The following is a 21,834-nucleotide window of genomic DNA, read 5'->3' as shown; positions in this document are numbered from 1 at the left end:
TTGAATTTTCATAGTATAAAATTATACCGCTTTAACAAAATCCAAGTTGCACGACGAAAAGACACAACTCAATGCTTTAGATCCCTGAGACCTCTGAACTCAACTCGTAGGCTATAACATGAGAATGGCAAAATATAATTCGTAGTCTGGACACAGCAGAGAGAATTGCTCTACACTTCCTGGATGGATTAGGTTCCAATATGTTCCCAATTAAAAGAACTCTTTCCAAATTTTATAGATTTTTCCTGTATCCCTGATTCCTAATTGTCCATACTGATATGCACAGTCTCATTTTTTACATTCTATCCAAATGTTAGATACAAAATATAAAACATTATTCATACTAGGGTATTTGAAGAGTAATGACAACAATGCTGCATATCAGCGCTCCTAGTGGTGGTCATTAGGAGATAGAAGATTATAGTAAGTTACAGAGATACAACTTTTGTACAAATCAGTCATAATTAAAGTCTCAAAATAATAATATTTTGTGAATGCGAGTACATTGACTGTTTTTCTGCACTGAGTGTAACGCAGCGGGATATCCGTAGCTTCCCTACGTATTCCTGGATTATTTTGAGTGAAAAGTTCTAATCAACATGGGTCCGAATTGCAACGGTATCTACAGAAAACACAATTCTAACTTAATAATTTTATTTGTGATTTAATTACAACTGTATGTAGTTCAGTTAATTCTAAAGAGAATGCATGCAAATAGCTCGGCTACATGACTTTGGTTTATACCCATTTCACATCCAAAGTGTCCAGGTTCTGCAACCAAATTATGTTCCTCTTCTTTTCAGACAAGGCATGCGGCTGCAGCAAGATGGTGCTCCTCCACACTTTGGCAGATGTGTGATTGCATTTTTAAATCAACAGTTTCCACATCGTTGGATTAATCAAGGAGGTGCTGTGGCTTGGCCACCAAGACCACCAGATGTCTCCATTACATTACTTCCTTTGGGGGAACATGATATCAGTTGTGTATGCTGCTCGGTCGAACACAAGAGTCGAACTTCTTGGGAAAATAATAGAGTGCGGTAAAGGCTTGAGAAATGATGGCGGTGTTGCAATGAGAGCGATAAACTCTCTTACAGACAGACCTCAAAGATGCCTCGACAACCTTGTTGGTCATTTCGAACTTCAAATGTGAGAAATCAGAATGTGACAAAATCGCAAAGTCAATCACAAATAATAAAATTATTAATTTAGAATTGTTTTTTTTTTTGTAGATACCGTTGCAATTCGGACCCATGTTGATTAGAACTTTTTCACTCAAAATAATCCCAGGAACACGTAGGTAAGCTATGGACATCCCTTTGAGGGATATCCTGTATATGCAGTAATACCGCTCTCAAAGGATAATTGTCGACCTGGTTGGCGAGTTGGTATAGCGCTGGCCTTCAATGCCCAAGGTTGCGGGTTCGATTCCGGGCCAGGTCGATGGCATTTAAGTGTGCTTAAATGCGACAGGCTCATGCCGGTAGATTTACTGGCATGTAAAAGAAGTCCTGCGGGACAAAATTCCGGCACATCCGGCGACGCTGATATAACCTCTGCAGTTGCGAGCGTCGTTAAATAAAAACATTTTTTAATATTCAAAGGATAATTAATAAATATGCTCAAAGGTACTCAATCCAAGTTGCACAAGAGAAAATGCAAATCAATGCTTTCAGAGCATTACAAGAAGCTTGTGGAAGAGAAGTAGGCCTACTACCACATCGAACTATTGCGGAATTGGTATACGCATTTTGTACAGGAAGACAGAGCTGTGTACGCAAACTTTGCGTTGTTAGATTTGCAGAAATTGGAATTGAAAAGTACTCGAACACCCACCAAATCCACCAGACATGAACCTTGTGATGATGACTTATTCTCGAAAATCAAAGAACCCCTGCGAGGTATTCGCTTTCAAGCAAGAGTTGACATACTACGGGCTTTAGAGCGCTCTGTGAGTTTTTATTCTTGGAAAATACATTTCTGATCTTCGTAATCTATTTCGCCTTTTCATTATGAGTTTGTCTCCTACACTAAACAACAGAATAGCTATTGGCCAATAAAATTTTATCCTCCTTTCTAGTCTTGTTTTTGTCTTAAAACTTTACACACTATCCTTAGCAACCTAAACAATGGTTTTATTCATAAAAGTGAATTAAACGTTTTTAATTCACAGCAGCGAATTTAAATTTATTAAATCACTCTCTCCATGACAATCAACACATTAGTAACAGTAGAATCCACACATTCATTCATTTACAACTTCTTCATAAACAACAAATTACAAATAAAAGACGTACAATTTAAAATTTAATTTAGATACCAGTAATGGATAAAATATTGCATAGCACACGAGAGTATCAGATTTTACTCTCTTATACTATAAATGACTAATATTAATGTTGTATTTCAACAATTGTCTTTTCTACACTCATTCTAAAATCTACAGCAGGCTATGTCCGGGAAGTCCGCATACCCCTATATCTTATTACTTTCTTATCAGTGCACCATATTATATTATTATATTGTAAGTAATTATTTATTATAATTAATATTCATAACATGTGGTGTACCGTTGTTATTGTTGTTGAGTTCGTCTCACTCGATTGTCATTCTGTTAGTTGAAATGGGAGACACAAGTTCGTTTTCTGTTGCAGAGTGTATGGATACATGAACGTCCTCACACAGGAGAGACAATTAGCATCATACGAGAACACTTTAGGGAACGAACTTGTATCTGCCATTTCAATTCACAGAATGACCTGAATGACGATCGAGGGAGGCGAACTCAACAACAAAAACAAAGGTACACCGATATAACAACAATGCACTAATAACAATTACTGATGTTACGAATAATAATAAATAATTACAATATAATAATATAATCTGATAACGCTAATAAGAAACCAGTAAGGTATAGGGATATAATGACTTTCAGCACATACTGCAGATATTTGGAATTTAATATTAATTTATTCCAGACTTCTTTTCCAACACTGTGGGTACACACGCACACACACACATTAAAGTATATACATATATACACACAGGGTGATTCAGCAAAGCTGTTGCTTTAATTTATTATTATAGAATAAAAGATACTCTCTTCACAGTTATAAAGGGTGCGGCAAAACATCCTCCCTAATTTAAAGTTTAAATAAAAAACAGATGGATCAAAATAAGGAAACTGTATTAATATGAATTGTATCTAAACAGTGGGAAATTTAGGTTTACATGCGTTGCCATAGCGATATCAAATGTCATGCGCAAAACAGCAAGAATAGAATAGGACATTGAATACACGGAACTTACATTTAATTAATGCAAATTGTAATCAGTGACGGATTCCAACTATGCCGTGGACGGGTGAAGAACGTGCTCGCGCTGTGGCATCGTTTCTGGTAAGTGGTAATTCCGTTGTCACTGCTCAGATGTTTCCCGGACGCTTAATTTCTTCATAGCGATGTCCCCTGGCCAGCACAATCACCAGACCTTGAATCCTGCAATTTTTTTCTATGGGGGCGACTTATGGCTGAGGTGTTCAAACATCGGCCGAGGACTTTGCCAGACCCAAGAAATGCAATACAGGAAGAAATTGGTCTTATTCCTCAAGAAATGCTAGTTAGAGTGATTCAGAATTTCCGAAGTCGCATTCAACAATTCATTGATAATGAAGGACACACTTGAGAGACACGTTATTAAAAAAATGAAAAATTCCCACTGTTAAGATACCATTCATATTAATAAAGTTTCCTTATTTTGATCCATCTGTTTTTTATTTAAACTTTAAATTAGGGAGGATGTTTAGCCGCACCCTTTATAACTCATTACATTTCTTGTATGAACTTCATTAGGAAACGATGTGTTTCAAGCAGGGGTGTACGCAAGGAGGGTTACTGTTTGAATCCCCCTCCCATTGAAATAAAAAAAATGACATATTTAGATTTGAGTTTTTTAAAATCCATAATCGACATTAAAACTGACCGGTCAGAGGGCGGCCTTTCACCCGTAAAAAAAAAGTACATGTTTATAGAAGCAAGCATAGGCAGGGTGTTGGACGATATCCCACTTATAAAGAACACGACGACATGTTGTCCTACCTGCAGGCCATTGGACACAATATCGCTGGCAACCTTTCAAGTATATAATCAAATAATTGGCAACGAAGTGAAATTATGTAAAATAATTAGGCTATTAAAATAGTTAATTGGGAACAAATAACCCTTGGTACGCATTGTCTTTCGAACCAACTGAGACCAAAAGGTTTGGGAACCAATTTTATCTGGGACCAAACGTTTTGGACCCAATTGTCCGGGGACGTAAAGTCGGGGATGAATTGCCCTAGATCCCAAAAATCGATCCGCCAAGCAGCACGTGAGCTTATTATCAGAATTGTCTTTTCAACAGTAATGTCATATTTCCTGTAAAAATAATGCTGTCATCAAACGATGCAATTAAACTTATAGCCGTATTTCTGATACACTCTGTACTTTCGGTTTTAAATCATTTGGTCCAAGGCGCATTCATTTTTTGTTGCATACAAAATAAGATAGTATTATAGACTTTGAAAGCACATTCGGTTTTTACATTATTTGGTCCAGGGTGCATTAATTCTTTATGCTTCTATAATTTACCCACAATCTTACATTACTGAAGGATGCACTGGAAGAAATGGTGAAAGGGAAAAAATTCGGGACCGAAAAATACACATGTATCGCATACGGAGACTAAGAGGAAGGCAAAAAATAGGGAAGACAGTAGAATGCTGAGTTTGCAGTGAAATACATGCGCTTGGGAAGAAAAATATGAATGAATGAAGTCGACCTGGTTGGCGAGTTGGTATAGCGCTGGTCTTCTATGCCCAAGGTTGCGGGTTCGATCCCGGGCCAGGTCGATGGCATTTAAGTGTGCTTAAATGCGACAGGCTCATGTCAGTAGATTTACTGGTATGTAAAAGAACTCCTGCGGGACAAAATTCCGGCACATCCGGCGACGCTGATATAACCTCTGCAGTTGCGAGCGTCGTTAAATAAATCATAACATTTAACATTTGAATGAATGAATCTTATGTCATGACAACAGATGGCACTGAAAGCGTAAGCTCTCTTTCCGCATAATGATTGTCCCGTGAAGCCGAAGTGCCTACATCGGCTGCCTTAAATATTTCACACTTTTAGTATTTTTCATGCTTTTTCCTCACCAAGAATCGTTTCTAAAGTATACTTATAGGCCTACTGTGTTTGATGCAATAATAATGACGTATTTGTATTTCGACGTCTTGCTTAGGACTACGATACCGATACTTGACTCCAAAAATCACATATTTATACAGAACCACATTTTATCCTGAACTAAGTGTGATAGAAATGAGATTCAAAATGTGACGTTTTGTTTGTTTAACCAATCGCCTTTGTTTCATAATATTCATCACAAACGCTTATTCATCTTAAGAATCGGATTTATATGTCACGTGTATTCTTCTCCGAAGAAATTCCAATATCTCTGTTGAATAATTTTGCATGTATTCTTATGGAATATGGGTCAAATAGCGCAATGTTATTTTATAAATGTATTAATTTTTATTAGTTAAGATTTCAGTTGTATTCATTAGGCCTACTATTACGATTATTACTACAATGGTTATTATTGTTATTTTATTACTATCAATGAAGTTAGGGTACGTTAGCAAGATAAACTCTATTATTTATTCGAATAATATTGTAATATAAAAACATCAACCATTCTTGAGCGTTTAACTTTAAAACAGGAGAGCATCCTACTTTCTAACACTTTTGAACTGCCAATACTAACAGCAGCAGATGGTACTGACAACGAGGCAATGGAATGGTGAAATTTAAGTAAACTTGTACATACTTCCTCAGAACTTCAGCCCCAATGACAGATTCTACGATGAAAACAGAACTAAAGTTATTCTCCAAGAAACTTGTTCATTGATATTTTATTAAATTATTTCCATCTGTCCATTGACGTTTCGGCATGTACCTGCAAGAACTTTCAAAGCTGTGGCTCTCGTCAGTCGATACATTCCGCGCTGAACGCCAATAAAATGGGTCCAGAATTCCTTTATGCCCTGAGCACCCAGGAGTCATAAAATTTCGATTTTAATGAATCAGCTTTCTTGCGAGCTGCATTCTTACTTCTCCTCTCGTTGTGCCATATTGGAACCGCAATTTTTGTGTTCACTATGTAAATTTATTTATAGCCTCAAACCGTTCTAGTTAACTACAGTACAGTCCGGACCAGCATTTTTTAAATGCTTCATGTTCTCATGTGCAAGACAAGCATTGTGCAATTAAATTTATTGTTAAAATAACTTTTATGAAAATAATAAACATTATAAGAATAACAATATTATTATTAATAACGCTATTATTATCAAATGGTATGTATTAAAGTAATATTTGTGGTAATAAAATCAGTTATTAATTATTATTATTATTATTATTATTATTATTATTATTATTTATCCTCTTCACTATCATGAACAGTCTTGTGATAGATCATATAGCTTATTATTATTATTATTATTATTATTATTATTATTATTATTATTGTTATTATTATTATTATTATTATTATTATCATTATCATCATTAAGGCACAATAGGATACAGAGAAGGTGTGAGAATTAAGAAACCTTGGGTCACAGGGAAAATATTGGAGAACATGGAGGAAAGGAGAAAATGGAAAAACATTAACACAGAAGAAGGTAGAAGAAACTGTAGGAAACTTAAGAACGAACTAAGAAGAGAAACTGATAAGGCGAAGGAAGTCTCGATGAAAGAGAAATGTAAAGAAATAGAGGATCTAGAGAGAAAAGGAAGATATGATTTAATGTACAGCGAAGCAAAATGTTTGGACTTCAGAAATAAGAAAAGCAAATCTATGTGGTTGATAGAGGACGAAATTGGAAATGAAATAACAGACAAACAAGGAGTACTGAACAGATGATCGAAATATGTAGAAGAGTTATACGAGACAGGGAATCGTCCAGATGATTTGACTGTAGAAGACGAAGCAGCCGTATCAGAAGACAAGAAAGAATTTTCGATTTTAAAGGGAAGAAGTTGAACTAGCGCCTAGGAAAATGAAGAATGGGAAAGTGACAGCAGTGGATGGATTCCCCACTGAATTAGTCAAATGCTTGGGTGAAGACAAGAAGGCAATTCTATCATTATGCAACGAAATATATGAGAAAGGCGAATGGCCTGAAGATTTTACGGAGACAGTGTTACTTCCAATACCGAAGAAAAATAATGTCAAGAAATGTAACGAGTTGAGAATTATCAGCCTGATATCACACTTGGCGAAGGTTCTTCTGCGAATAATGAATCGACGTTTATTTTCTAAAATGAAAGAACAGTTAGAAGAAGAGCCGTTTGCTTCAGGAAGGGAAAAGGTACGACAGACGTAATTTGACTGCTACGAACAATCGGCGAAGGAAGAATAAAGGAGTGTATATAGTATTTGTAGATTTAGAAGAGGCGTTTGACAGAGTACATTGGAATAAACTGATGGCGATCCAAAAGAAAATTGGCTTGGACTGAAAAGAGAGGAGGCTGTTCAGTAACCTTTATATCAAATAACGAGTCAAAATTAGGATACGGGAAGAAATGTCAGAAGGAAGCGAAATAAGGAGAGGAGTACGTCAAGGATGCCCTTTATCACCTACCCTGTTCAACATCTACTTGGAGGATTTAGTGAAGAACTGTTTTCAGAACATAGGAGGAGTGATATTAGAGGAAGAAGAATAAAGTACATAAGATTTGCTGATGATATGGCGTTGTTAGCAGAAGAGAAGATGATACTAATGGTCATGCTACTGAAGCTAAATGACAGCTGTGAGTAATATGGAATGAAGATAAATGCCAACAAGACGAAGACCATGGTCATAGGAAGAAAAGTATAAGAAGGTAAACTTACGAATTCTAAATGAGGCAGTAGAGCAAGTGGACAGCTTCAAATACTTGGGTTGTACTATAAGCAGTAACATGGGCTGCTGCAAAGAAGTCAAAAAGAGAATAGCAATGGCAAAGGAAGCTTAAATAGAAGAAGTAGCATCTTCTGCGGATCTCTGGAGAAACAGTTAAGGAAGAGACTAGTGAAGTGCTTGGTGTGGAGTGTAGCATTGTATGGGACAGAAACATAGACATTATGGCGAAGTGAAGAGAAACAACTAGAAGCATTTGAAATGTGGATATTGAGAAGAATGGAGCGTGTGAAATGGACAGACAGAATAAGAAACGAAGCTGTGTTGGAAAGAGTGGATCAATAAAGAATAATGCTGGAACTGATCAGGAAGAGGAAAAGGGATTGGCTGGGTCACTGGCTGAGAAGAAACGGCTTTCTGAAGGATGGTGAACAGGAGAAGAGTTCGGGGCAGAGGAAAATATCAGATGATAGATGACATTAATATATATGATCATATGCGAAGACTAAGAGAAAGGCAGAAAACAGAAAAGACTGGAGAATACTGGGTTTGCAATGAAATACCTGGCCTTGGGCAGAACATTATGAATGAATGAATTATTATTATTATTATTATTATTATTATTATTATTATTATTATTATATAAAGGGAAATAACATTAAATTTAATGACGCTTAGGACTATAATAAAATTAAACTGGCTATTCAGAATTGTTTAATACTCTGGAAAAATAATGAACTCATAATATAATTTCGAAGAAGCCGACAGACAACATTTAACAACACTATTAATTAACACTATTAATTATGGGGCTATTCAAAGCCTATGAAATAAATTGTTACTCATGAACCAACTGTGAAATGAGAATAACGTGAGAAATCATAGACAGACAGACAGACAGACAGAGAGACAGACAGACAGACAGACAGACAGACAGACAGACAGACAGACAGACAGACAGACAGACAGATAGATAGATAGATAGATAGATAGATAGATAGATAGATAGATAGATAGATAGATAGATAGATAGATAGATAGATAGATTTGTTCCATAATATTCTTACATTTGCTTTACAGCATAGAATAAAGAACATGTCCAATTCTTACGTTTAACAATAAACTGCAATACATATAAAATGCAAATATGAAATATATACAGAATTAATACCTTAATAACAATAATATTTTATACAATGTAATATGTTTACCATTTAATAGTATTATAATATTTACACAGTACTGTGAAATGTCAAGAATTCATCTACAGAATAGAAAGTGTGAGATATTAAGTAATTTTTTAGTTTAGTCTTAAATAATGCAGGGTTTTGGCTATGTTTCTTAATGTCTTCAGGAAGATTATTGAACAATTTTATCGCCATGTAACGTACTCCCCTTTGAAAGCATGATAAATTTGATGAAGGCGTATGAAAATCATTCCTTCTGCGGGTATTTATCCTATGTATGGCTGAGTTAGTTGGAAAATTTTCTTTATTACATAAGAGGAAATTTATTGTAGAGTATATGTATTTATTTGTTAAGGTTAGAATCTCTAATTTTTTTAAAAATAATCTACATGATTCTCTAGCCTTTGCTCCAACTATTATTCTAATGGCTCTTTTTTGTAATAAGAATATATTTTTACTATCTACAGAATTTCCCCAAAATATTATTCCGTAGGACATAATGGAATGAAAACAGGCAAAATATAGTGTCTTTAAGATACTGCTGTTTAGAAATTGTTGTAACGACCTAATTGCGAAGCATGCTGAGCTAAGTTTGGGGGTTATTTCTTTGATATGATTTTTCCAATTTATTGTATTATTAATATGCAAACCAAGAAATTTGGTTGTTGATTGTTTCTAGTAGAGATATATTGTTGATAGTTGTGTCAAATGTTTCAGAGATTAAATTTGAAGTGGCTTTAAATTAAATTATGTTAGTTTTATTAATGTTTAATGCTAGTTTATTGGTTGTAAACCAGTCATAAATTTTAAGGAGAATTGTTTCTGTTTTATATTTGAATGTGGCAAAGTTATTGTCTGTAATTATGATACTTGTGTCATCTGCAAATAGTATAGGATAACCTATTCCTTTTATTATGGGGCCAAGGTCATTTATAAAAATTAAAAAAAGAAGAGGCCCTAATATAGATCCCTGTGGGACCCCTGTATGAACATTTCCCCATGTTGAAGTAGATTTAAAGGAGTTATTAAATGCGTTGATTTCTACTTTTTGTTTTCTGTTCAGGAGATATGACTCAAACCACTGATATGCTATGCCTTTAATATCATAGTATTCTAATTTTTGTTGTAGAAATTTATGGTTAATACAATCAAAAGCTTTGGAGAGATCACAGAATATCCCTCCTACTTGTAATTTTTTATTAATAGCTTCCAGAATTTTATCAGTTAAATTAAACGTCGCTTGCTCAGTTGATTTATTCTTTCTGAATCCAAATTGTTCCGGAATGAGAATGTTGTATCTATCAAGATGATGATATACTCTTTTATATATAACTTTTTCGAAGACCTTTGAGAAGACTGGTAGAAGGGATATGGGCCTGTAGTTTTCGGGCGAGGTTCTGTCCCCTTTCTTGAATAAAGGAATAACAACTGAATATTTCAGTCGCTCTGGAAATACACCATTAAACATTGAAAAGTTACATAAATAAGACAGGGGCTTGGCTATTATTTGTGAACTGGCTTTTAATATTTTACTAGTAATTTCATCATATCCCGAGGAATTTTTAGACTTTAATTGCTTTAGAATTGTAATTATTTCTCGTGAATTTGTTGGAAAAATTTGAATATTTGGGAAAGTTACAGGAATAGATATTTTCAAACAATCGATGGCATTATTATTATTATTATTATTATTATTATTATTATTATTATTATTATTATTATTATTATTCTGTGGGATGTTTAGGTTATCAGTTATTGAGAGAAAATGATTGTTGAATATGTTCGCAACTTCTGTTGCATCTGATGTTTTTCTATTATCTGTTACAAGAGTGTAACCTTGTTCTTTACTTCTACACTTTCCACTTTCTTTTTTTATTATGTTCCAAGTTGTTTTGATTTTATTATTCGAGTTCAGAATAATTCCGTTATAGTAAAGTTCTTTGGCTTTTAAGATTACTTTGTGTAATATTTTAGAGTACTTTTTGAAGTGAGCTATTAATTTGGGGTCATTACTATTTCTACTTTGAATATAGAGAGACCTCTTAGTTTTACAAGAGATTTTTATGCCTTGTGTAATCCAATTGTTTTTAGATGTTTGAGAATTTTTGTACTTTACAGGAAAACTGGATTCAAAGATATTTAAGAATGTATTATGAAACACATTGAATTTACTATTCATATCACCATTTTCATATACTGATTCCCATGTTTCATTTTTTAGTTTAGCTTCGAAGTCCTTTAAAGATTCTTCATTTATGACCCTTAACCTAAATTTATTCGGGTGTTTTGATGCAGGAATGCTATCATTTCTTCTTATTAGTTGACCATCGTGGTCTGAAAGACCATTTATAATGGGAACTGTGCGGTAACTATCTAATCTATCTCCCCTTATAATTATATTTTCAATTGCAGAAATCGATCCTTTTTGTATTCTAGTTGGAAAATTGACTGTATGTATTAAATTGAAGGTTGCTAATAATGTGTTAAATTCTTCTTTTTTAGTTAAATTCTTCTCGGACAAAAATATTGCACCATTCTTACTCTGTCCGTAAGATTACTGATAAGTTGTTAGCTAACTGAGCTAAATTTGGGTATTTTGTCAGACTTGTTCAAGTAAAATTCCCCCAAATTTTATGTACATACATAATTTTATAATCAGTTACTTATCGATGCTGTATCAATTGCGATGTTGTCTTAGAGACGATGGAATTTGACGAAATGTGCCAGAGTATCCCTATTGAGATTATCTAACATCCGCCTTATATTTGGGGAAAGTCTCGGAGGGAAAAACGCAACCAAATAATCCAAGCAGGATTCGAACCCACACCTAACGCAGCCTCGGATCAACACCCCGAACTGCATCTGTGGCAAGTATATAATGCAGCATAGACCTTGTACTGTCAACTTCTGAGGGGCTAGAGAGAGACTGCTAAATTTACGAATCACATCATCTAGTAGGCCATCAAAATATATTTCAATATATATTTTATGAAGTATTATTAGGTCTAGCAGTATCTTATTTGACAATGCTTTTAACTGCAGGGTCAAAATTCAACACGGGCGAGAAATGGTCGGCAATCGATATTTTGGAGTCGTCAACACGAGCAGGGTTCTTTCACTTGCCGTGAATCTACGACACGGTACTCAAGTTTTACTTCCCTCTCGGAGGAAGACATGCTAAGAATTTTATCTCCCTTTAAGATTTATTGTCCTCGACCGAGTTTGAAACTGCGAACCTCAAATCCAATGACTAGCACGGTTTCCACTACACCATCGAGGACGATAAATATACTGTAGTCAAATAGAGTTGGACTGTCGCCATGATACACAAATTTGTCTACGTTTCCAGTAGCGTAGGTATATTGTTTGCAGTATTTATTAACAAGTTAAATAAATACTTATTCAGAACGAGACAAAATGTCACTTTGCCCAGTGGAAAACAAGCTGGTATTATTTCAGAACGTCCTTGTTCCCTCGCAAATCAAACATGCCGGTACATTCAGTAGCTGGTCAGCAGTCAAACTGCGGAAACGAGGTGTACACATGACGTGTAAACACATCTGTCCCATCCATCGCTATTATCCTTGCCGTAGGGTTCTGTATATTTGTACAGCAACCAACCATACCTTAGATGAATAGTCGTACAGATTATTTTGGAGAGGGGAATATTATATCTGAATACCTTCAGAGAGAAACAATTTTATTACATCTTCTACACTAAATAAACATTAGGAAACCTTGATTTAAATTCCAGCAAATCCAAATCCAAGTGAACTTCGGAAGGTTTCCTTGACGTCTTCTCATTTCCATTGCCATCATTCCACTAGTAGAAAATATGAAAGGATTATACTTTCCATGAAACGTGCACTATTTTAGCGAGATATCCTATATAATGGCCTTAATAAAATGTAAGTAAAAAGCGAGAAAAGCTAAACACATTACACAAGGAACATTTTTATGTGCGTCGTATTTATATTTTAGCCAGTAGCTTGATCGCCAACCGTTGTAGAAATTAACTATATCTATTGCTTTGAAAAGATGCACAAGTGGTATCTTATGTCCTATGCGTTGCTTCAATGCCCAAAGGCACATCATTCTCGCCACTCGTGCTCAAAAAACCCATTTTGCACTTCAAAATGCAATTGTCATTCTCGTGACTGACTCGGATGCATCCTACAGTATTGCTTCCATTATTTTCTCGAACAAGAGCCTAGGCTGGCGCTTCCTTGTGGGCTTTGTGCCACGAATTTCAGCCAATGCGAGGCTGCCACTTTTTTTTTTTTTTTTTTTGCAAAAGACCAATCACCATCATATCATCGATTACCGTACAATTTCCCAAATGTACCAAAATATTATCATTAGGACTAAGAACTGCATGCCGTTACATTGCGCTTCATGCGCCTCTGACTTTAGCTACCAGTAGGTAATTGCGTTGGGGTGGGGGATTTCAGTGTGTTTCGTTCAGCAGTGAACTTTAGTTGATCGGTTACATTGCGACCGAATACTGCTATTCTAACAGACAACATTCAACGTCTTGTAAAGAAGAATAATAGCAAGATGCCGAGGACGAAATTTGTGACTTAATTTCAAATGAGGAAACTTGTAATAATGATAGAGATTTTGAGACAAATGATGCTTGCGTAAAATATTTCAAATATGTCCCCATTGTTTCTGCAGAAGTGTAACGAAGTTCCCCTAGAAATGAGGCTGTGTTTTCTAGCCATAGGCAATTACTCTCCTTTGAAAATTTGAAAATGTGCTTTGTTATTCACTGCAACAATATATGAAATGAAAAATTAAGTAAAATAAAAACGTAATATACCATCATATTAACATAGTGAAATAATAAGGCTGATACTTATCAATGTCATATTAGGTGTATTTTCTACAGACAAAATAACATGTAGTCAATGATAATGTGACGAAACTGAATAGTTGGAACACGAAATAGGAAAAAAATGTAGCAAATAAGATGAAAAAATATGGATAAACATTATAGATATTTTTCTCTATGTAAAATTTGTGAAATTTCAAATGAGGAAATTTATTAATAATAATACAGATTTTGAGATAGATAATGCTTGTGTAAAATATTTCAAATATGTCCTCATTGTTTCTGCAGAAGTGGAATGAAGTTTCTCTAGAAATGAGGCTGTGTTTTCTAGCAACATGTAATCATTCTACTTTGAAAATTTGAAAATTTGGTTTGTTATTCAATGCAACAATATATGAAATGAAAAATTATGTAAAACAAAAACGTAATATGTACACTATCACATTAACATAGTGAAATAAAAAGGCTGATACTTGTCAATGTTATATTAGATGTATTTTCTACAGACAGAAAATAAAATGTCTTTAAAATGGTGCAATTTTTCCTTAACAAAGAAAATAATGTCTTTAAATTTTTCTTTAGCTGATAGTTGTGTTTCTAAGTCAAAGGAGTGACTTTCAACCACCCAAATGCTAAGGACTATAACTTACCGTGATGATAAGCATGAGTTCAAACGAACGAAAGACACTGCGTTAACTGACCCCAACTCTGAGACGTGGTCAAAGTCAGAGGCGCACGAAGCGCGCAGGTAGTCTAACGGCATATATTTTTGAGGCCTAATTATCATCACTACCGTATTCTTTCAAGATTATAGACCAGGTGGTCTATTTCAGCACATGAAATGAAATCGTCAAGTGTTTTAAAGATCTTCCTTGTCTCGTCTTTCCTCCGGGTCGGTAAATCGAAATATGTAGAGGAATTCTGTTGTTCATTCATAGTTGAAGTAAACAAGTCAAACACCTTAGTAGTTTCAACCTTGTCGTACGGTATCGAAATTTGGACACTTCGAGAACAAGTTTTAACAAGATTACATATTGCAGAGATGACTTGTTTAATGTGAACAGCTGGATACACTTTATTAGACAATAATAGAAATTAAGAAATTTTTACAAGAATTACGAATTACATCTATTTTAAAAAGATTCAGAAATTACAAAGGAAACTACCACAAATAAATCTACCCATGGTACATTATCAAATTGAGTCTATTTGATTCTTTTATGAAATATTGCTTTTTTATATTATGGTTAACGGTGTATCTGGTGTTACCGAAATGGTATTTGAAGACATGAGTCCGAGGATTCATCATGGAGTTATTTAAAATTCGTCTTATAATTGAAGAAAACCTCGGAAGAGTCATAAGGCGAGAGTTAAACACACACAAGGACATCCTCGGCGACGACTTCCTGTTCGCTACCCCTATACTATGCTGGCGACCAGAAAGCATGTTCATCAAATGGATAAAAATCGCATTCTATTAAAAAATAAGCGACATACGAGTACTGACTTAAAAGACAGAATAATAGAAAAATGAGTTTGCAAAGTTGAAAAACAATATCAGTATGGAGAGGAGGTAGCCTGAATAGCGTAACTCATGAAATGTATGATTAATTCATTCATTCATAGTGTTCTGCCCAAGGGCAGGTCTTTCACTGCAAACCCAACATTTTCCAGTATTTCCTATTTTCTGTCTTCCTCTTAGTCTCCCGATATGATCCATATATCTTATTGTCGTCCGAACTCTTCATCCGCTCACCATTCCTGATAATGAATTCACATTGAAGAAGACGGGAATACAAATCTCTATCATTGAAAGCCAATGCTAACGATAAGCCATTTTTAACGTAGTATATTGGGGAAATCAAGGAAAAAAAAAAAAGGTAGAGAAGTTAGTCGAATCCTGAGATGGCACTGGTACGATATGAGACGACCGCGCAGTTCAGTGGAGCTGTGAATGCATGGAACACACTATAATTACGGTGTGACAGGATGTCCCCGGGTGAAACATATCGTCCATGGCAGAAATTCGTCCGCATTGTTGTCTGTAATCCCGGAGACATATGATCTGCCGCGGGTACCACGCCTGTGGGCCACGCCTGCATATGGCACGAGTGAGTGTTCTGGATTCCTCGCCAGCAAGTGGGAGTGGGTCAAGGACAGAAAGCGCCGCCATTAATCGGCGATAAATCAGGAGTCCGTGTGTTACACCTTACTTGAGCAAACACGAGTCGATGGATTCTAAAGTGACTCAAGTCCAAAATATTGTAATCTTGCGTGCAGTGACATAATGCACTCGAGTAAAAAGGTGGAAGGTTTCGGACTTGAGTCGTTTTGAAAGTAAACTCGTCAGCTAGACTCCCAATCAGCAAGTCTCCAAGAAACTTAATGTTCAGTTGTTTTGCGGAAATTTCTAAGATCAAAAAGGAGTTGTCAGATTGCCAATTATAACAAATTGATGTAACCCCGCAAGCCACACAAAACATAAGACAGTATTTGCTTTATTTTTAACGTCTTCTTAACGAAGCTATTTTGCATTGCTTGTGGACAACCCGGGCCAGATTACCGACTTCTATCGGAGAACCGAATTCAAGTCCTGGGAGTGTCGCAATAAAATTTGTGGTGGAAAAAGTTTTCGTGGCACTATTGTTTCCTCTGTCAGTATTCTAACATATCTTCATAATTCTATGTTGTTTGAGTGAAGGGAGATAAGTCATAAAAATGAGTTTGGAGATAAATGAAAATTAAACTTGGGACTCTTGTTGCAAATTATTTTCTACACAAGTAAAAGAAATCAACTATTAGTATCCTTTTGATTTTTTGCACACTCATTTGTATAATTTAACTTGTGTGTTCATCTGGGGAACAAAATTCCACCTGCACAAAAAAACGACTTATCCCCCTTTACCCGAACATCACAGAATTAATAATCACTACCACCGGAGCAAAGAAACAACCGAAAACTACTGCACTACATCATCTTCCAGGAAACCAACTCCATGGAACCCCACGCTGAATATTCCATATCGATCTGCAGAGTTGTCAACTACTGAATCATGAGATACTGCACAGTGAGATGAGTCTGAAGGGGATAAACAAATAGGTTATTTATTGTTGTTAGGTTAAGATAAGTTATTCCAAATAATTAATGCCACACTATAAAGATATCGTCCTTGGAAAAGTGGTTAAGTTGGGCATGCGAAGGACATTCGGCAAGCGGGATAAGTCTGATAAGTGGGACCAGTTTTTCAAGCGGAACAAGTTTGGCAATAGGGAGAGTTTAGTAAGCGGAATAAGTTTGGAAAGAGGGACTGCTTTGGCAAGCAGGACAAGTTTGATAAACGGTAGAAATTCGGCATGAAGATAAGTTTCGATGTGCGGGCAAAATCGACGTAAGTATCCAGTTATAAATATGGGACAGGTTCGGGATATGAATTATTTTATCCTTTTTTTTCTCAACTCCGGTTAGGGCACAGTTTGTTGCGGAAACAAGTCCGTTTATTGTGTAAAACGTAAATATTGTCTGTGACATTAAGCATAATTTAAAGTGGCTTTTTTTTTTTTTTTTTTTTTTTTTTTTTTTTTTTTTTTTTTTGGCAGGAGTGTCGAAATAATTTTCCTATGATCACGTTTCTGTACAAGTCCTGTTGTAATTACATTGTGTAGAGGATTTGCAATATTACTTATTCTATGAATATATTTGAATGGCGGTTTATAGTCTCTAACTATGAAAATGCATATTCAAATAGACAAATGCATTTTTCCGGACTTATTCAAGAAAACTGTATGTCAGAAATATAAACTATGGATCTATGGAGAATATTTTAACAGAAAAACATTTACACATTTTATATAGGCCCTGTGTTCTATATATATGCGGTAAGACAATGTGTGAACATTCAGATTCACCAGGAAGATATTTTTGACAAAATGCGATTACGAGCAGAATGAAATGTTTTATATGTCGTATGTTTGTTGCAGTATTCGCTATTGTGAAATGTAATGAATATAATTTTCTTTATGTTGCTGTATTTCCATTGTTGAACTTAGACTAGAATGTGGGGCAAGTTCGGCAGTTGTAACACTTCACTAAAAACATTACGAGAGCCTCAAAAGCTCTATTTACTCAGTTTAAACCCAATACACGGGATGGCATTTTCGTAAAATAATTCTTCTTTTGAAATATCACTTATTGCTTGTAAATAAGTCCTTGTTTTATATTGTCAAATTGCTCTACCTTTCCTTATACCGGTGCTACTCTACTCCTATCTTCGTCGAGTGATTTCATCCCCTGTTGGAGTATATTCTAAGCCTATATATTGACCTGAACACTAGTCATTGGAGGGAATTGAACGGTGGTTCCTATGCAGTGTCAAAGCTGCAGTTTGGCATTACGTTCACCACAGTTGACACTGCTATGATACACGATTCTCTTGATTTATGAGAAATATTTAGGACAGTGAAATGACGTCTGGTAACGAAAGGAGAAGAACTGGTTTCAACAAAAATTAATATGAAAATAATCGTCACGAGTAAGAAGGCAGAACGAATCCACAGAATTTAAACAAGCTGATAGTTATAACACTTAAAACAAACTGTTAATGACAGGAGGGTTTCCTTCAATCTTCTGACTGTTGAATACGTATACCTCAATTCTGCCACTTTAATTGTTCATTGTTGCTATAGGAAGGAAATAATACCATTTGCTTATTCAGGTAAGATTCATCACACAAAAATATCAGCCACAACTCAAATTTTACGATGGCCCCTGACTTCGCATTTGAACAAACTCACAGGCCTACCTGACACTTTCTACAGTCTGGAACATAAAACTGTTCTGTTTACACGCGAAATAAATGGGTGGTTGATTTACGACAACGTCACGAAAACATCCAACAGTGCTGTACGCACAACGAGGCGTGATGTCAACACGTCTCTCCGAGAAAAGTGACTGCAGCTATGAAAACTACTGCATGACTTCACTCATGAAGATTGACATTGTGTGCGTAATACTCTTATTTTGCATTATATTTATTGTAGGACTGAGCAAGAGGTTTAGTGCTATATCTTCGCAAGCATAACTACTAAAAAATATACATTATGTAGTAAGAAATTGCAGTTTCGAACGTCGTTTTCAAAATCTGTCACATAAAGCTCATCATTACATGGAAAGTGAAACTTTTTAATAGGGGACATATTCCAGAAATTAAGAAGTGTTCTTAATTGAGAAAACCTATATAAATTAATACATTTCGATATGCTCTATATTATATTCGGGTCTAATCATACGATACCAATGACGTAATTTTAAAAGTAGCTATAAGATGATAAATCACTTTTCATTTCTTTAGTTTTACTCAATGACTTTAAGGGATATGAACTTTTGTAATATCTGAAATTAATTAAATTTAAACATGGTAGGCAAAATGATTGCCCGGATAGAATGAATACCGGTATGTCTGTCGAACTACTAAGCATCGCGCACGCGCGTACCAAACGTCAAAAGCGTCTGTTCATAACGTGTCAGTTTCCGTGTAATGACTTAGGTTCGAGTCCTGGTGGTGTATTTTTTATTCAATGTGTTCTTTAACCTAATTCAACGTATTTTTTTCGGTATTTTGCGAGTTATCTTACTCAATATTTTCAACATTACGATAAAATCAATACTCAAGGATGGTTATTAATGGTTACGTAAATACTCAAGGAATCATGCGATTTATAGAACACATAGAAGAGATCTATGAATCGATTTAGTCTAAACTAATAGTTACATATAGGAACATACAGTATATCACAAATTGGCGTGCATTTTGTAGCTCACGTGAACTGCGCGTAGGGACTTCATAATTTCATCGCGAACATTCTTTTCGTCCACAACGGTAGCCTACAATTCATGTCTATTATTTGTTTAAACTCGAGAAACGTAGGTACTAATGGAATTGAACCTGCAAATGCTTTAAAAAATAAAATAAAATAAAAAAAAACTAGCCTACATATGTACAATTTTACATTTTGGAAATCAGAACGTCTTATTTTTGCTTCCTTCTCAATGTTGAATTAATGTTTCTAGAATGATTTATATAGGACTATCAATGACCAATAATCGTGATTCCTTCACTATACTTGTACAAGGTGCCTGATTTAAGCCGTTCGTTTTTGTTTAGGCAGTCAAATATCACTCCAGACATGTGGGACGTATATAATATGTGAGTAGGCACATACAGGGTAATTCACGAAGTTCTCCCCCTGTTTATGGAGGTGATTCTGACATTATTTGGAACAAAAATATATATATATATATCCAAAGGAATGAGATCACATTCATAATTACGGAGTTACGGTAGTTTGAAAACAGCAGAAAAAAACTTTTATTTCAGGATTTCACCAACAAAAATGAAAAAAATAATTAAAATACAAACAATTGATTGTTTATGCATTAGTCTCCTCCCTGAATCTCAAGGCAACGGTTCGCACGGGTGTGAACCGCACGGGTAGCATTTCACAGCTTCACACGTTTGTTCCTTATTATCTCCGCGGTATACAGAATACGATGAAGCAAGTCTTCGCGTATTTGTACCTCAACCTGATACGCGATGTCTTTCATCCACCTCCAGATGCACGTGCACATAGATACGGCAACAAATATGCCTAGCGCTCCATTTACTATTACGCGTTTCGAAAATGTGTTGTAACTCCGTAATTATGAATGTGATTCCATTAATTTATTTACATTTTTCGTTCCAAATTACCTCAGGAATCACCTCCATAAACCAGGGGAGAACTTCGTGAATCACCCTGTATGTGTATGTATATTTATATCCATCTATCAACGTGTCTTATATTTAGATACATCATCCGCATGGAAAATCTGATTTGTCTAAAATTATGAACACCTAATATACAGAGTGCAACAGTTACAAGTTGTTAGACTTCAACGGGTAGTACAGTAAAATCCACTAAATTAAAGATTTTTATAATAATATAAATGTAACGATTAATCATAAAAATGTAATTATTGCACGTCATATGTCTTTGTAAAAGAGATTAATGCTGTACGTTTGTGGAAATAGCTGAGAAAGATCACGGGGCATGAACCAGTAGCCAGTAGTAACGGTAGCATTGAAGAGTTGATAGCAGGGAATTAAGATAGGTTGTTTTCTCCATTCTTAAAAAACTGAACATGTAGAATTTTTTTTATATTCTATGAACGTAAAATTTAAATCTGCAACGATAAAGAAACAAAACTAGTTTTCTCCCATCTTATTAAAAAGGAATTGTGGTCGGAAGAGACCGGATTTTTTCACTTCACGAAAAAAAATACTAAGATGAAGAAACCTCATTTTGAAACGATGCTCCTTATATGCAGTTTGATGGCATATATAGACGGGGTTGATGAATTTTCTGATGACAAGTTTCGTGATATCCACTCAAATTGAATCGATTATTTCGAAAATGTAACATGTGACATTTTCGCGCATGTTATTTTTTTTTCAACCAGAGTGCTCTCTACTCTTTCCTATAACATATTATTGTTATTATTAAAAATCACAAAATAAGTCACATATTTCATCCATAAAAATGAATTAAAAAACTAACTTTTAGTTTGATTAATGTAATAAATACTACTGAAGTAGTTTGCGCAGAACTGTACATATTACGTTTTCGAAATAACCGATTCAATAAAATTATAAAAAGGCGAGGTGTGACGCGAGAACAGCGCTTCAATTTTGTCAACAACATTTCACGCTGTGTCGGCTTCTTCTTTCCCGAAGATCATGATTAAATGAAATTGGTGATCTGACCTACTGCTATTATACACTCTACAAATACGGTACACAGAAAAAAAACTTCATTAGAAAAAAACT

At 35.1% G+C, this 21,834-nt stretch overlaps 1 protein-coding gene across 5 annotated transcripts in view; it reads right to left on the bottom strand.

Annotated features, from left to right (window-relative positions):
- The window catches only part of LOC138696396 (calcium uptake protein 3, mitochondrial-like), a 1,041,982-nt gene that overhangs the window by 74,840 nt on the left and 945,308 nt on the right, over positions 1–21,834 (bottom strand). The gene's annotated exons all lie outside the window — the stretch shown is intronic.

Source organism: Periplaneta americana, chromosome 3 (genome assembly GCF_040183065.1).
Source record: "Periplaneta americana isolate PAMFEO1 chromosome 3, P.americana_PAMFEO1_priV1, whole genome shotgun sequence".
In the NCBI taxonomy this organism is placed as follows: domain Eukaryota; kingdom Metazoa; phylum Arthropoda; class Insecta; order Blattodea; family Blattidae; genus Periplaneta; species Periplaneta americana.
Note: the sequence above shows the minus strand (reverse complement) of the source record. Positions and strands in the feature narration are given on the sequence as shown.